Genomic DNA, 16,033 nt, shown 5'->3' with positions numbered 1-16,033 from the left:
AGTATGTGGATGATACGTCCATTTTGCATCATGCTTTTATATTGAAATTTATTGCATCATGGGTTGTTATTACACATTATGTCACAATACTTATGCCTATTCTCTCTTATTTTACAAGGTTTACATGAAGAGGGAGAATGCCGGCAGCTGGAATTCTGGGCTGGAAAAGGAGCAGATATTAGAGACCTATTCTGCACAGCTCCAAAAGTCCTGAAACTTCACGGAAGTCATTTTTGGAATTAATAAAAAATACTGGACGGAGAAAATACCATAGGGGGCCACACCCTGGCCACGAGGGTGGGAGGCACGCCCTACCCCCCTGGGCACGCCCCCTACCTCGTGGGCCCCCTGGTGGCCCTCCGGTGCCCATCTTCTGCTATATGAAGTCTTTCATCTGAGAAAAAATTATAAGCAAGCTTTCGGGAAGAAACTCCGCCGCCACGAGGCGGAACCTTGGCGGAACCAATCTAGGGCTCCGGCAGAGCTGTTCTGCCGGGGAAACTTCCCTCCGGGAGGGGGAAATCATCGCCATCATCATCACCAACGCTCCTCTCATCGGGAGGGGGCCAATCTCCATCAACATCTTCACCAGCACCATCTCCTCTCAAACCCTAGTTCATCTCTTGTATCCAATCTTTGTCCCAAAGCCTCAGATTGGTACTTGTGGGTTGCTAGTAGTGTTGATTACTCCTTATAGTTGATGCTAGTTGGTTTATTTGGTGGAAGATCATATGTTCAGATCCTATATGCATATTAATACTCCTCTGATTATGAACATGAATATGCTTTGTGAGTTGTTACTTTTGTTCCTGAGGACATGGGAGAAGTCTTGCTATTAGTAGTCATGTGAATTTGGTATTCGTTCAATATTTTGATGAGATGTATGTTGTCTCTCCTCTAGTGGTGTTATGTGAACGTCGACTACATGACACTTCACCATTATTTGGGCCTAGAGGAAGGCATTGGGAATTAATAAGTAGATGATGGGTTGCTAGAGTGATAGAAGCTTAAACCCTAGTTTATGCGTTGCTTCGTAAGGGGCTGATTTGGATCCATATGTTTCATGCTATGGTTAGGTTTACCTTAATACTTCTTTTGTAGTTGCGGATGCTTGCAATAGGGGTTAATCATAAGTGGGATGATTGTCCAAGTAAGGATAGCACCCAAGCACCGGTCCACCCACATATCAAATTATCAAAGTACCGAACGCGAATCATATGAACGTGATGAAAACTAGCTTGACGATAATTCCCATGTGTCCTCGGGAGCGCTTTCTCTATATAAGAGTTTGTCCAGGCTTGTCCTTTGCTACAAAAACGATTGGGCCACCTTGCTGCACTTTATTTTCTTTTTTTACTTGTTGCTCGTTACAAATTACCTTATCACGAAACTATCTATTACCGATAATTTCAGTGCTTGCAGAGAATACCTTGCTAAAAACCGCTTATCATTTCCTTCTGCTCCTCGTTGGGTTCAACACTCTTACTTATCGAAAGGACTACGATAGATCCCCTATACTTGTGGGTCATCTGTGGACTTGCTGAAAAGCTCTTCTATTGACTCTTTCCTATGTTATGATAAATTGCAATTTCCTCAATGACCGAGATCATAGTTTGTTAGTTTTCAATGAAGTTTCTGATTCATACTTTACATTGTGAATATATTGTTACTTTAGCATAAGAAATCATATGACAATATATATATGTGTTGTTGTTATAAGAATGATCATGATGCCCCCATGTCCGTATTTTCTTTTATCGACACCTCTATCTCTAAACATGTGGACATATTTTTCGTTATCGGCTTCCGCTTGAGGACAAGCGAGGTCTAAGCTTGGGGGAGTTGATACGTCCATTTTGCATCATGCTTTTATATCGATATTTATTGCATTATGGGCTGTTATTACACATTATGTCACTATACTTATGCCTATTCTCTCTCATTTTACATGGTTTACATGAAGAGGGAGAATGCCGGCAGCTGGAATTCTGGGCTGGAAAAGGAGCAAATATTAGAGACCTATTTTGCACAACTCCAAAAGTCCTGAAACTTCACGCAGGCACGTTTTGGAATATATAAAAAATATTGGAGAAAGAATCAACCCAAGGGGGCCCACACCCTGGCCACGAGGGTGGGGCGCGCCCTACCCCCCTGGGCGCGCCCCTGCCTCGTGGGCCCTATCGGTGTCAAAACCGGCGGATCTCGGGTAGGGGGTCCCGAACTGTGCGTCTAAGGTGGATGGTAAGAAGAGGCGGGGGACACATTGTTTACCCAGGTTCGGGCCCTCTCGATGGAGGTAATACCCTACTTCCTGCTTGATTGATCTTGATGATATGAGTATTAGAAGAGTTGATCTACCACGAGATCGTAGAGGCTAAACCCTAGAAGCTAGCCTACGATTATGATTGTTGTCGTCCTACGGACTAAACCCTCTGGTTTATATAGACACCGGAGGGGGCTAGGGTTACACAGAGTCGGTTACAAGGGAGGAGATCTACATATCCGATTTGCCAAGCTTGCCTTCCACGCCAAGGAGAGTCCCATCCGGACACGGGACGAAGTCTTCAATCTTGTATCTTCATAGTCCAACAGTCCGGCCAAAGTATATAGTCCGGCTGTCCGAGGACCCCCTAATCCAGGACTCCCTCAGTAGCCCCTGAACCAGGCTTCAATGACGATGAGTCCGGCGCGCAGATTGTCTTCGGCATTGCAAGGCGGGTTCTTCCTCCGAATACTCCGTAGATGATTTCGAACACAAGGATCGTGTCCGGCTCTGCAAAACAAATTCCACATACCACCGTAGAGAGTATAATATCCCACAAATCTAATCTGCTGACACATTTAGTAGCGTGACATCACGCCATGGCCCGGTCATTATTCGAACCATTTTTCTCAACCAGCTACTGCACATACTGCGAGGCGGTTTTCTTGGCACGTCTTGTTGAAGCAGAGATCGTGTCCCCTTATCACGGGATTCTCATCAATATGGGTGTGGGTAACCCAACCGCGCCATTAATCACGGTGCTTGGGGAATAAGCGAGTTTATCAGGCAAGTGGGGAGGCGCAGGATCCCTGCTGCCTTTATAAGGGGATAAGGACTCCCTTTCGCACCCACGCTTTCTCCTTCCCGATTCATTCCCTTTCGCTCGAGCTCCAGCGCCCAAGCGTTCGTCTTCTCCGCCCACAAAGGCCTTCCGAAAATGTCCGGATCTGGAGCAGGAGGCAAGTGGATGGCCTCTACCGTCCGGGAGAAGGATATCAAAAAGCTTCGGGAGGCCGGGTACCTGGCCAAGAAAATCAGCCACCGTCTTCCGACGGCGGGACAGATCGTCCCTACTCCGGAACCCCACGAGAGGGTTGTATTCCTCCCTCATTTTGTCCGCGGGCTAGGGTTTCCCCTCCACCCGCTCGTTCGCGGCATCATGTATTATTATGGGATCGATTTTCATGATCTATCCCCCAATTCCTTCCTCAACATCTCGACATTCATTGTCGTGTGCGAGGCTTTCCTCCGCATCTCGCCACACTTCGGCCTATGGCTGAAGATCTTTAATGTGAAACCCAAGGTGGTGAGCGGCGAGCACGCCGAGTGCGGGGGCGCTATGGTGAGCAAGATGCCCAACATCACATGGCCAACAGGTACTTTTAATGATTCCGTCAAGGAGTGGCAACAGCAGTGGTTTTACATCACTGAGCCGCGCGGCACGGGATGGGCCGCTGCTCCCGAGTTCCGATCCGGAGCCCCACTGCGGCTTACGTCCTGGCTCAAGAAAGGCCTGAACTGGTCTTCGCCCGACGAACTGTCGGTGCTCCAGACACGCGTTAAGGGCATGGAGGACAAGAACATCGAACTTGTCAATGTAGTCCAGGTGATGTTAGTTCGCCGGATCCTGCCTTGTCAACACCGGACTTGCAATCTATGGGAATTCGATCCGGCCAAGCACCAGACCCTGCGAGAGCTCTTTGGCTCTTCGCACAAAGATATCTGGAAGGTGCTTTTCAAGTCCGGCAAATCATGGCCGGACTCGGCCGAGGACCGCGGCTACCAACTGTCCCGCCCTGCAAGCTCGGTAAGTTATCATACGTTTTATCCGCATAACCCAAGGGAAATTCTTAGTGTGTTTTCCTCAACTCCCCTAGGGCTGGACGACGAAGGCGGAGCGAATCCACTGTCCGGCCCCGCTGCCCGAAGGACCGGCCGTCCCACTTCTAACGAAGATGCTGGTCCCGGCGCCGTAAAAGGTGCCGAAGAAGAAGAAGGACGAGAAGGAGGCCAGAAAGACCCGTGGTGGCCTTCGTCGCCGCGGCACTTCGGACACAATATCCGAAGGTTCCAACGCCCGTTCTGCCTCCGAAGAGGACGAGGAGGAGGAAGATGAATCCCCCGCGGGGGGAAGAAAGAAGAGGGCGGCCTCCATACACTTGGAGGCCGAGTCGCCTAAGAGGGGAAAAGCTCCTCTTCCGGAAGGGTCTACTGCCGCCGCCGACAACAGCCCGGCGCGGGATCCCAGGGCCCAGCCCCTGGTGAACTCGTGAGTATAAAATCTGAACACATTTATGCGTCCAGTTCCATCATGGCGTAATATTTTGACCTGAGCCGTATTTTTTGTAGTCCGGCGAGGCCCCGCACCGAACAATCCTTATCAGAGGATTTGCTGAGCTCGGATGCTATGGAGAGCGGGACGCCCCGGAAGGCCCCTTCCCCGGAACATGTGGATAACACCGAGGCTTCATCCCAGAAGGACCCCGGCCAAGGAGGGGAGGAAGAGATTGTGAAAGCGGCGCCTGGAGGTCAAACTTCAGGGTCCGGTGACATGGGCGAGAAGATTCCCATGGGAGTCATCGGCGGGAGCCATCTTGAATTCAGCTCCCAGCCGGATGCAATTCCGGAGGCCAATACAGCTCCAGAATCAAGCAGACGGCCTCCTTCGGCTGGACGGGGCGTACCTGTTCCACCGGCAACCTCTGTCCAACCAAAGCTGTCGGATGCTTTGTTGGCGGCGCTGAAGAGCGCCTCCATCGTCTATGAACACCGTGCCCTTATGGGTGCGGTGATTGAGAAGATTCAGTCTGCTGAGAGTGGACTGAATGAAGCCTGTATCAGCCTTATAAAAGGTTTTGAGGTATGTTTTATGAGGTTTCGAAGAGTGTCATGGTATGGATAGTAGCCCCTGATACACTGTTCGGTGAAAGAAAGAACCGGACAGAGGATCAAATTTATGTTCGCAGGAAGACTCACTTGATGACATCTATCTCTCTTTTTTATAAGCAGGCGTCTGTAGCGGCTTCTGCTTCTCATACTGCGGAGGTCTCCGGACTGAATCAAAGTCTGGAGAGGGCCAAAGAAGAACTTGGCCAGTTGAAAATGCAGTTGGGAGATAAACAAGGTATGCGCAAGGATTGTTCGCATTTATTGCGAACGAATTTTCAATATGATAAAATATCTTCCCTGATTTTCTCTAGGGATGATGACCGAAGTCGAGGCTCTTAAGAAGGCTGTGGCCAAGGCCGAGGAAAAGGCAGCCGCAGAGCAGGCCCTTCGTGAGAAGCACGAGGCCAGGGTTATTGAAGCTGAGCAGAAGCTTCAAGAGACCGTTAAGAAATGCGAGACCTTGGAGCAGAGTTTAACGGAGAAAGAATCCGAACTCACCAAGGCTCATCAGGCCACGCGCGATGCCCGGGGGGGAACCCAAGGCGCCCTGCAGGAGATCCAAGAGGCGAGGAAGATCGCGGCGGGTAAGGCTTTTTCCATGTAAATTAAGTATTTGAGGAGAAAACCATGTTTCTAATTTTGAGTTCGGATTTCTCGAGGGGTGTTTGCGGAACTGCCCCACAGCATATCAGATGCCGCCCAATTCTACCGAGCCGAAGAAAGGAACATTGCGGACAAGCTCTTCTGGTCGCAGTATCTGGCACCGAATCATCCGGTGCCTTTTGCCGATCAACTGAAACAGCTGATCGAACTGCATAAGGCGGCGGAACTAGCCATGAAGGATTTAATTATCCGGCTATGGCCTGCTGAGCCGATTCTAAGCAGCTACTTCGGGCTCGTGAAGCGGCTTGTAAGTGCCTGCCCTCGACTTGACATCATAAAGCGGTCGGTCTGTATAGAGGGTGCGCGAATGGCCTTCGCCCACGCAAAGGTGCACTGGGGGAAGATGGATGTTGAAAAGCTGATGATCGAAGGACCGCCAGAGGGGAAGGAGCACCACAAGCCCGAATTATATTATGAAGGTGTCCTGAAAGGATCCTACCTTGCGGCGGAGCTGTGTACCAAGGACATTATATTTCCATGAATGCAGATTATGTTGTCCTTTGTAATGTTTGAACAAGGTCATTTATATTATTTATTGCCTGTTATATAAAAGTTTATCCTCCTGCGCGGCCGTTTTATATATTGATCCTAAGAGTTGGCCAGTCGTCGGCTTCTGCCCCCACGTAAGAAGTACGGGGGTGTTCGGGATAAACCTGATCACTCTTTATCCCAGTTTTGGGTCCTTCGAAGGAGGTGTTCAGCACAACGAACCAGGCAATCGGACTATAGGGCTTTATCACTCTCACTTAGCCATAGGAGCTTTAGGAAGGTGGGCGCAGCCCCTGGTGTTCGGAATACCGCACGAGGGGCTCTATAAGCGCCCGATCGGAAGAAAAATTGATCCATCGCACGCTGCATTGGTTATGGCATTATGCGGGAGAAATCCTTAAAGATTTTACAACCTCTCGAACAGCTGACCAGCTCTCGCCGTATCATGACAGTCAGTTTTCGGCTTTCTCTTCTGAGGTGCTCGTCCGGAAGAACCGGGACACAATCGCAGTAGTTCTCCTAGTGCTACCTTAGCCGATATAGCGGAACGTAAGGTACCAAAACATGGGAGCCGGGCAAACCCAACTATTGACCCAAGACATGATTCGGAGCTGATGCATATAATGTTATAGGTTCGGGGTGCCGAACTTCCGTGAAGGTGCTCAGACTTTATTGCCGTATTATGGGTAAAACGAAGCCCCTGGCATGTTTTAAGGCATATCTCGGTGTACGGATGCCACTTGACAAAAGAATTTTAATAGGAAATAACAGCAGATAAGCGTCATATAAATCCACATGTTGTATTTGAATAGTACGTCGATGCGTATGAGTACAGGTAATGTGATAAAAAAAGAAATGTGACTGTGGAACCTGCTGAGACTAGGGGGAAGAAGTTGTGTGCGGATCCGGAGTATAGTCGGATGGTCATCGCGGGGAATATCTAAGGATTCCCTTGCGCGTTCGAGCTGCCTCCATACCACCCGTCCTGGTCGGCGCAAAGGTGAACCTGCAAAGGAAATGTAAGAAATGCTTATGTGCCGGAGAGCGGTTGAGCCGCTGTGTGCGGCCTGCCCTGGCCTTCGCCGGAGTGTTTAATTGAGCTCTGGACGAGCCGGGCTATCCTGCCGCGAAGTAGTTCGGAGTCCTTTGGCGGTGTCCGGGAGCCTGGCCGTCGACTCGAGGTTCAGCTGCAAGGTGCTGCTCGTTGCTTCTGCTGTTAAGGCAGCAGTGTTCTCGTTGGTGCCAAAGGAAAGTTCGGCCTTGCCCTTAACCGTGATGACGCCGCGTGGACCGGGCATCTTGAGCTTACGGTAGGCATAATGTGGCACCGTGTTGAATCGAGCGAACGCGGTTCGTCCGAGCAGTGCCTGATAATCACTGCGGAAGGGGACGATTTCGAAGATTAACTCTTCGGTACGGTAATTGTCTGCTGATCCGAAGACTACCTCAAGGGCAATGGAGCCTGTACAGCTGGCTTCCACACCTGGTATAATGCCTCTCAAAGTGGCTTTAGTTGGTTTGATCATCGAATGATCAATGCCCATCTTGCGCACTGTGTCCTGGTAAAGTAGGTTTAGACTGCTGCCTCCGTCCATAAGGACTCGTGTGAGGTGGAACCCGTCAATTATTGGGTCGAGGACTAGTGCGGCTGGATTGCCCTGATTGGCGTTAACTGGACGATCCGTGCGGTTGAAGGTGACCGGCCCTAGTTTATATTGTGGGACGACTAGTTCCGTTAAGTCGGCATCCCTAAGGGTGCACATCCGGTCCGGGTTGGGAATGTGGGTGTTGTTTACCACGTTCACCGTTTGGATTTGCGGGCGAAATTTCTTTTGCCCTCCTGTATTTGGTGATCTGGGCTCTTCGTCGCCATCATCGCTTTGGGACCCCCCATCTTTTTTTTGGCGCCTGCCCTGCCGGCTTGTTTGAAGACCCAGCATTCTCTATTGGTATGGGTGGCTGGCATTCCTGGGGTGCCATGAATTTGGCATTGGCGGTCGAGTATGCGGTCCAGACTGGACGGACCCGAGTTGTTATTTTTGAGTGGCCCTTTCCGCTGACCGGACTTAGAGCCACTAAATTCGGCATTAACTGCCGTATCTTTGGCGTTTTCACCATATTTGCGGCGCTTGTGTTTGTTGCGTCGGGGTTTGCCGTTGCTATCTCTGGCTTCTGATGTGCCAGGTTTGCTTGCTGTGTTGTTGCTACGGGCCAACCAGCTATCTTCGCCCGTGCAAAAGCGGGTCATGAGTGTCGTGAGGGCTGCCATGGATTTTGGCTTCTCTTGGCCGAGATGTCAGGCGAGCCACTCGTCACGGATGTTATGTTTAAAGGCCGCTAGGGCTTCGGCGTCCGGACAGTCGACAATTTGGTTCTTTTTGGTTAGGAACCGAGTCCAGAATTTCCAGGCTGACTCTCCGGGCTGTTGTTTTATGTGACTTAAATCGTCAGCATCCGGTGGCCGCACATAAGTGCCCTGGAAGTTGTCCAGGAATGCGTCTGCCAGGTTCTCCCAACTTCCAATGGAGTTTGCCGGCAAGCTATTCATCCAATGTCGAGCCGGCCCTCTGAGTTTTAGCGGGAGGTACTTGATGGCGTGTAGATCATCTCCGTGGGCCATGTGAATGTGGAGGAAGAAATCCTCTATCCATACCGCGGGGTCCGTAGTCCCGTCATATGATTCAATGTTCACGGGTTTAAAACCCTCTGGGAATTCGTGATCCATTACTTCATCAGTGAAGCATAGGGGGTGTGCGGCGCCTCTGTGCCGGGCTATATCACGATGCAGTTCATACAAGTCTTGTCTGCTGTATTCGGCCCGGCCGGATTTGCTTTTAGTATATCCGGCGTGACGGTCATCGTCACGCGTTGGGGTGTGCCCCCGTGATCCGTAGATCGATCTTGCATGTCCTGCTTTGTTTTCCAATATGTCTCGCAGGTCCTGCGTATTGCCCCGGGCCTTAGTAATTTTGTTTGACTGGCGGCGGGGTGCGGGCTGGACTTCGGCCTGATATGCTGCTTTGTCTCGGCCACGAGGTGGCCGGTCAGCCGCATCATACGCTGGAAGCGTAGACTTTAATGCTTCCTCCTCGAGTTGGGGTAGCAACCTGCGCTTTGGGTAACTTTTGGTTGGGCGCTTGAGTTCGTATTCCTCGGTCGCTAGGACCTCAGTCCATCTATCCGCTAGCAGATCTTGGTTAGCTCTAAGTTGTTGTTGCTTTTTCTTCAGGCTTTTTGCTGTGGCTATAAGCCGGCGCTGGAAGCGCTCCTGTTCGACGGGATCCTCAAGCACGATAAATTCTTCGTCGCCGAGGCTCACCTCGTCTTCGGAGAGAGGCATGTAATTGTCATCCTCTGATTCTCCGTCTGCTGCCTGTTCCTTGGGGCTAGCTTGCCCATCCTCCCGCTCGAGGCCTGGCTGGAGGGTATTGTCTTCGTCTTCGGCACTGTCCTCAACGTTATTGTCTCTTGTGCCGGTATCACCGCTTTTGCTATGGCGGGGCTTAGAGCGGCGCCGTTGACGCCGGTTCTTAGATTGCTTCTCGAGGGGATTATCCTCTGTTGCCTTGTTGCCATCGCTTTCTTTGGGGGTGTCCACCATGTATATATCATATGATGAGGTGGCAGTCCAGCGCCCTGTGGGCGGTGGTTCCTGTTCTTCTCCTACATCGTCGTCCATACCGTCGATGTCTTCGGAGCCGTAATCGAGCATGTCGGATAAGTCGTCGACAGTGGCTATTAAGTGGGTGGTGGGTGGGGAACGAATTTCTTTGTCGTCCGCTTCCCACTCAAGCCGGACACAGTTCGGCTAAGGGCCTCCTCACAAGGAGAGGGACCTTAATGAATTTAGCGCATCGCCCAGGGGCGAGTGCTGAAAGATATCCGCGGAGGAAAACTCCATGATCGGTGCCTGATCAGATTCGATAGGCACTGACGCAGGCGGTTCGGAGCCCGTGGCCGGGGATGAATCCAAGGATCCGGCAACACAGGTCTTGTAGGAGGTGAAGTCAGTATTCGGCTCTATCGCCACTGAGTGTGCGGCCTCCGTGGCGGGGTCCATCCACCCATCCTCGGACGGCGTAATCTGCTCCGGATCGAGGGCCGGAGTAGCCGCAGGTGTGATCTCCCGAACACTGTCCGACGGCAGGGCTAAGTCATGCTCGTCGTGACTGTGCGGTGCACCTGACATGGGCTCGAATCCATCGAAAATCAAGTCTCCGCGGACGTTGGCAGTATAGTTTAAGCTTCCAAACCTAACCTGACGGCCAGGGGCGTAGCTCTCGATCTGCTCCAGATGGCCAAGCGAGTTGGCCCGCAGTGCGAAGCCGCCGAATACGAAGATCTGTCCGGGGAGAAAAACCTCACCCTGGGTCGCATTGTTGCCGATGATCGAAGGAGCCATCAAGCCTTACGGTGACGGCACAGTGAAACTCTCAATGAAAGCACCAATGTCGGTGTCAAAACCGACGGATCTCGGGTAGGGGGTCCCGAACTGTGCGTCTAAGGCGGATGGTAACAAGAGGCGGGGGACACAATGTTTACCCAGGTTCGGGCCCTCTCGATGGAGGTAATACCCTACTACCTGCTTGATTGATCTTGATGACATGAGTATTACAAGAGTTGATCTACCATGAGATCGTAGAGGCTAAACCCTAGAAGCTAGCCTATGATTATGATTGTTGTCGTCCTACGGACTAAACCCTCTGGTTTATATAGACACCGGAGGGGGCTAGGGTTACATAGAGTCGGTTACAAGGGAGGAGATCTACATATCCGATTTGCCAAGCTTGCCTTCCACGCTAAGGAGAGTCCCATCTAGACACGAGACTAAGTCTTCAATCTTGTATCTTCATAGTCCAACAGTCCGGCCAAAGTATATAGTCCGGCTGTCCGAGGACCCCCTAATCCAGGACTCCCTCAGGCCCCCTGGCAAGCCTCCGGTGCCCATCTTTGGCTATATGAAGTCTTTCGCCCTAGAAACATTCATAAGGAAGCTTTCGGGACAAAACACCGCCGCCACGAGGCGGAACCTTGGCGGAACCAATCTAGCGCTCCGGCAGAGCTGTTCTGCCGGGGAAACATCCCTCCGGGAGGGGGAAATCATCACCATCATCATCACCATCGATCCTCTCATCGGGAGGGGGTCAATCTCCATCAACATCTTCACCAGCACCATCTCCTCTCAAACCCTAGTTCATCTCTTGTATCCAATCTTTGTCCCAAAACCTCAGATTGGTACCTGTGGGTTGCTAGTAGTGTTGATTACTCCTTGTAGTTGATGCTAGTTGGTTTATTTGGTGGAAGATCATATGTTCAGATCCTTTATGCATATTAATACTCCTCTGATTATGAACATGAATATGATTTGTGAGTAGTTACGTTTGTTCCTGAGGACATGGGAGAAGTCTTGCTCTAAGTAGTCATGTGAATTTGGTATTCGTTCAATATTTTGATGAGATGTATGTTGTCTCTCCTCTAGTGGTGTTATGTGAACGTCGACTACATGACACTTCACCATTATTTGGGCCTAGGGGAAGGCATTGGGAAGTAATAAGTAGATGATGGGTTGCTAGAGTGACAGAAGCTTAAACCCTAGTTTATGCGTTGCTTCGTAAGGGGCTGATTTGGATCCACATGTTTCATGCTATGGTTAGGTTTACCTTAATACTTCTTTTTTAGTTGCGGATGCTTGCAATAGGGGTTAATCATAAGTGGGATGCTTGTCCAAGGAAGGTCAGTACCCAAGCACCGGTCCACCCACATATCAAATTATCAAAGTAACGAACGCGAATCATGTGAGCGTGATGAAAACTAGCTTGGCAATAATTCCCATGTGTCCTCGGGAGCGTTTTCCTTCATATAAGAGTTTGTCCCGGCTTGTCCTTTGCTACAAAAAGGATTGGGCCACCTTGCTGCATCTTGTTTACTTTTGTTACTTGTTACCCATTACAAATTACCTTATCACAAAACCATCTGTTACCGATAAATTCAGTGCTTGCAGAGAATACCTTACTGAAAACCGCTTGTCATTTCCTTCTGCTCCTTGTTGGGTTCGACACTCTTACTTATGGAAAGGACTACGATAGATCCCCTACACTTGTGGGTCATCATACTCCCACATACTCCATCCGTTCCCAAATATAAGTCTTTTGAGAGATTCTAACAAGTGACTACATACGGAGCAAAATGAACGAATCCATACTTTAAAATATGTGTACATGCATCCGTATGTTGTAGTCCATTTGAAATGTCTAAAAATACTTATATTTAGGAACGGAGGGAGTAGAAAATATAAATAATAATGCATGTTGGGGCAGCCCACGTTTCTGATATTTTTAGCCGTGGGCTTGTTCACAATTTTTACGAGGGGGTGGTTGTTCATTTAATGGAGGGTCTTGTACCAGACTTGAACAATACAAAGCGTGACCTGGCACACCGTAACACCACTTGGAATAAGTGGGTAGCTATCTCAAAAAACAATCAACAACTAAAAAAACAGTGACCTAGCACGTATACAATTTTAAACGATTGTTTTGATGGAGTGAAAAAGGAAAACTACCCCACTACGTATATATAGGCCGGAGCCTTCGCGCTTGTTTGCTAGGGTTGCTCTATTCACACACTCTCAACCTCTCCGGATCTAAACAAGATAGCGGCGGTAACACTGTCTTTCTCCCTTCAAAAAACACTATCTTTCTATCCTCATCGCTGGTTACAGATCCGGACGTATTCCCCTCCACCGGTGAAGGGGAGGAGGGGCAGCGTTTAGGCCGTCATCGACAGCGAGGGAGGAGACCCACTGTCTGCCGCACCGTTATCTCTGGCCGAGCGCCGGCGCGGGAGGTCCTCCGATCCCTCCGTCGTTGCCCTAGTGTGGGCGGATCTGGCCTCCCGCCGCCCACCTATCCACATCCCGACGACCTTCAGGTATATCTTCCTTCGAAACCGTCGTAGCTCTACTTGCCCAGCTCGCTACGTTGCTGCATGTGCATCATTTTTTGCCTCTCATCCCCTCTCGATCGGATGGTCCAACGTCACCTATTTTTTTCTATTGTTAGAGGTAAAGCTACTTCATGGAGTCGAATCTTGTACTTGGTTCAAACAAGAAATAAAGTGGGGGTGGGGGAATTTAGTATGTGCATCGGACTTGGTACAAATAGGAAGGATAGGGGGTGAAAGTAGTACATACTGGTCATCCAACCGGTCTCTTGATCGAAAAGGGAAATATAGGGGAAATGCTGTACACAGTGGTATGACCAGGACTAGATTTGCTATCCACACATAAGATGGCTGCATGCATCATTATGATGCAGAGGCCGGGGGCACGCTTCCATTTCCAAAAAAATCATAGGAGTAGGTGGCTAGAGTGAACAAAAATGAGACCAACCCAGATATGTTTCTTGGATGTTTGTTTCTCGGGGCAACAAACTCTGAATCACCACTTTAAGCCCCGGTTTAGGTACATGGTGCTGGACTGCTGGTGCACCCACTGTCCCATGCCCTTATACCAAATATTTAGTTGTTATTAATCTAATGCCCCTGGTAAAATGAAGTCATGCCACTGTTATAAGCCATGACAAGTTTAGCCAAATGTTTTTGCCAGTAATTGTTTGAGACTCTGACTATTTCCTCTGTAGCTATTTGTGCAAACAGGGATATCCATTTCACCTGGTTGCTGTTGTGACCTTTTGGTGCACTGCACAAAACACTTCTTAAAAGAAGTGACTTTTGTGATGTTTAACTGGAATGTCAGAATGGAACAGTTGGTTCATTTCGGTGGAACTGCACAAAGGGAGATTTGTGTTCCAATCCTCATCATCCGTATTGACACCGTAACCTTCCTTTAGGTAAGAATAATATTTAATGCATGTGTTCATCTCTATTTTGCGACTGCCATGAGAAAATAATGCTATTGTTTACTAGTACACCTGTACTCCCTCACTGACAAAACCAATTCCGATATAGAAGGCCAATCATGTACTTAGTTTCACCAATTGGTAAGGAGAAAGAGAAACAGAGCATGAAGAGGAGGAAGAAGAAGAAGAAGAATAAACAGTGCCAAGGTGATATTGCTGAAAGCCGAGGCCTTAGTCGAGGCCATTCAAGGGCTCCGGCAACATCTACCTTACATGTGAGACGATCCTCCAGGGAGCCCTTCCACTTCTGTGTATTGTCCATGATGAATTTGATGCTACTATTAGAGTAATATGCTAATGTCTTTCTATCCTTTCTCACTAAGCTAATGAAGGTTTCACCTTGTTCCTACTTGTGCAAACAGGGATCATGTTGTGCCAATCATACGTTTTAGTGGAACTACACAAGACAATACAATGAACTGTATCCCAGCCAGTGCTTTAACTCTGCTGGAAGTTCTTGATAATCTTTTGATATAACCTCAGCACTGGTAAACAAGAGTGATTTCAACCATACATTTGAAGTGCACAAAAATATATACTATTGAGTGATTCCAGTGAGTGCTTTATCATCTCTTGTGGGACTACATGAATAAGCTTTTTTGCTCAGGTTGGTACCGGCCTATGGCCTTCATCCATATTAGTTTGCTGTCATCTCTATTTGTATCGTGCTACTGTCATGAGAAACTCCTTTATCTTTGCACGTTAAAGTTTTGCAACCTATGATACATGGCAATGCTTTGAGTGTTGAGCTAATTGGCACTGATTAAATAAACAAATACCTCTGTTTAAGCAAAACTACTATGCTGCTAACTTTACCCATTAAGATAATGAGGGTGGTTCTATTTGTTAGTGTATGTTTCATCAACTAGTCCCACTATTACAGTAATCTCACTCTCTCAATATATGTGCCAACAGGGATGCTCGATTTTGGTGGAACTGTAGAAAAACTTTGGGTGCTTCTTTGCCTCGACAACTTCCTTCCTTTCCTGTCAGTCGCTAATCTCGGCTTGCATTCTTCCTTTGCTGTCAGTCGCTTGGCTTATCTCGGCTTCCAGTCAAAGAAAATAGTAATTGATATGCTACCTCACACAGGTTTGTACTGGTCTTTATCCTGATTATTGTGCTTGTCATATCTATTGGTAATTTGGTATTGTGCTACTGTTTGCTGATTTCATAAAGGAGTAACTTGGAGCCTGAACTCGCAGGCAAATCATTACATTGGGTGATTTCAGTAGAACTGCACAAAAAGATCAGATGGACAGGTACTTATGTTGCTGCTATGTACTCCAAAGTTCACTCAGACAAGCATCGATGTTGACAAGAAGAAGTGCCTATATTCATTCGAGTATCAACCGGCGTCAACCAGTTGTCAAACTCCAAGTATTAGGAGAGTGAACGCCAAAAATATTGCTTGGCGCATAGCCCAGAAAAACGCAGTCCAGTCTTTGGTCCCAACCTGTGCCTTTTGGTTATCGGCACATATGGTAGCTAACTGTATGGCATGGAGTCTAAAGATTCCAGACAAGTTGGTTGACGCGTATATTCATCTGGCACTTAATAAGTCTGCACTCCAGGGATGCTCCATTTCAGCTGAACTGCACAAAAAATTTGGGTGGTTCATTTTCTCAACCGCCTCCTTTCTTGTCTGCAATGTGGAATTTTGGCGAGCTACAAGACCAAGATGAGCTAGTAAACTAGTTGGATGAAAGTAGTGGCCAAGTTGCTCAAACCTCCCTCGGCACGAGGCCACTATTTGAGGATAAACCTACAAGCAAAGTTCAGATTGTTTGTGCTGCCTCTTATGTACTCGAAA

Source organism: Triticum aestivum, chromosome 3D, assembly GCF_018294505.1.
Source record: "Triticum aestivum cultivar Chinese Spring chromosome 3D, IWGSC CS RefSeq v2.1, whole genome shotgun sequence".
Classification (NCBI taxonomy): domain Eukaryota; kingdom Viridiplantae; phylum Streptophyta; class Magnoliopsida; order Poales; family Poaceae; genus Triticum; species Triticum aestivum.
Note: the sequence above shows the minus strand (reverse complement) of the source record.